Source organism: Peromyscus leucopus, chromosome 3 (assembly GCF_004664715.2).
Source record: "Peromyscus leucopus breed LL Stock chromosome 3, UCI_PerLeu_2.1, whole genome shotgun sequence".
Lineage (NCBI taxonomy): Eukaryota > Metazoa > Chordata > Mammalia > Rodentia > Cricetidae > Peromyscus > Peromyscus leucopus.
In genome coordinates this window covers 70,136,341-70,138,466 of record NC_051065.1, presented here as the reverse complement: position 1 = coordinate 70,138,466, position 2,126 = coordinate 70,136,341, and the positions used below count along the sequence as shown (strand labels likewise).

The 2,126-nt window shown below is 46.1% G+C and overlaps 1 long non-coding RNA gene across 1 annotated transcript; it reads left to right on the top strand.

Annotated features, from left to right (window-relative positions):
• Positions 1-521: 521 nt before the first annotated feature.
• LOC119087532 lies at positions 522-1,449 on the top strand. The gene is made up of 2 exons (XR_005090998.1): positions 522-1,040; positions 1,249-1,449. It is a non-coding gene; the product is annotated as an uncharacterized LOC119087532 (long non-coding RNA).
• Positions 1,450-2,126: the final 677 nt, after the last annotated feature.

Below are 2,126 nucleotides of genomic sequence, written 5' to 3'. Positions count from 1 at the left end.
CACCAGGGATGATGGCTTCCCCATGGTCATGTTGATGAAGTTCTCCATCCTCATCTTTCCCTACCTATGTCCTCTCCCCAAGGCCATCAGCAATCCAGGTCAAATTGCACACAAGTTGTTGGGAGGTGTGGTTGGATGCTCAACCATGACCCTGCCTCTAGGAAGGAAGGTGAATAGTCAACCATCCCAGCTGTGGTGACTGACCTTTTGCCAACAGGCCAGCAGAACTTCTGTAGATGGGTGGCAATGTGGCTGGAGGACAGTTCTGTGCTCTACTCCACAGACTGCAAATGACCAGCCCTGCTCCAAGCCTTTGCTGCTCCGGTCATGGCTCCCTTCAGTCCTCATCTGTAGAAGCCCTTCAAAGACCAGGAAAGCAGGCTACTACTTAACGTGTGTTTAGAAGCCAACCCCTCACAAGCCCTGGTGGTGGTGGTGGTGGTGGTGGTGGTGGTGGTGTGTGTGTGTGTGTGTGTGTGTGTGTGTGTGTTATGATTGTGTGTGCGCGCCCATGCCCTGACAAGAATGGAGGAAACCTACATAGACATGGATGCTTGAAGAATCGTCCAGCAGGGCTTCCCAACACTGTGTGACTGTGGCCAGATGCACGCCTGTGTGCACACATCCAGGGCAGCCTCAGTGTGGTCATTTCTTCAAACATTTCTTCTTCTCCTCAGGCAGAGGACATATGGAACCCACGTCATTCCTGGAAAGTGAAAGAAGAATGTCCCAGTGGCCAACTTGGATGTGATTCCATGCTGTTCTGAGAAATTCTGCTCCGATTTTGAATTCCCACCCAAACTTATGCAGTAGAATCACACCCAGGAAGCTCCCCAAGCTGCCCTTCCCACAAAACAGCCCAGCACTGTGTTTTGTTGTCCTAGCAGGATTTTGTTCCTACTCCTTCTCCTTCTCATGATGAAATGACCCATCTGTCTAATTCTGACTTTTTTACCTGCTCAGAAGTGACAAAGTGTTCTCCTCTTCAGGCCAGAGGACAGACCATCAGATGTGTGGGAGGAAAACCAGCCCAATCACTGGTGAGCATCGTGTCTTTTGGGGCTTTATATATATAAATGTCTTGTTTTAATTGTATTGAGTTAATGTTTCCCTTCCTTTTACACATCAGCTCTGTCGGTCCCGTCCAGCTTTTGTTGTTGCTAGATGCACTTTGTTCTTACAGATGATTTTTCAACACTTGGCTTATAGGTTTGTTTTTAATTATTCTCCTTCAATTTCCTTTCCCAGGCTCCTGTCATATTTCATAGAGGACACCGCCTTGGGAAATTGCCGTCTCTTTGGATTTCTTCACGATGCACAAACGTTCACAATCTTGGCATTTCCATTTGCGTGCTTCAATCTCTGCAACCCTTGTTTACGCCCTGGAAGATGTTCAATTAGTATTTACTCAATAAATGAGTGAGGATGTATCTTACATCTTCCCACACATCTATACTGAGTGTTTAATTGCCTGTCTTCCACTGTGTGCCAACTGAAAAGGCCTTAGAAAAGCTTCTTTCGTGGGATAAATGTCTTGCTTTTCCAATGCAGCTCTGACACTGAATGCCTTCCACCCATTTTATCTTTGTTCCTAGGTTTCATTTTTCACCTTTTGTGTTCTATAGTCTTAATTTGCAGTGGGTTTCTGCATCTTTTTGTGATTGCACATGCTGGTGAATTTCTAAGTTTTCTAAGTAGGAGAGCTAGCTCACCCCATCCCTGAAGCACAGAACTTGGCTCTTGGCTGGTTAGTTTTATCTCAGAATGCTATAGGTTCTGGGTCACAGTTTGTGGGTTCAAGGTCAGCCTCTGACCTAAAGGTAGCCAGTGCTGGTTCATACTTTGTAGTCAGACTTAGTATCAGAAAGGCAAGCTAAATGGCCACCAAGACTTTTTCAAGCAAGTTTGACTGAGAAGGAGAGGGAATCCTTGGGTGGTTATGATACAGGAAACAGCAGAGCAGATGCTGAAGGGAGCTCCAGGGTCTTGTGTAAGCCGAACATGTCAATGGAACAGAGATTATGAGTAACAGTGTGAAATCAAATGGCAAGTGTTGTTGGTTGTTTTTGTTCTTTTGGGAGACCCACCACCCAGCTCCCAAATAAATCACACATGGAGCCTTAGTC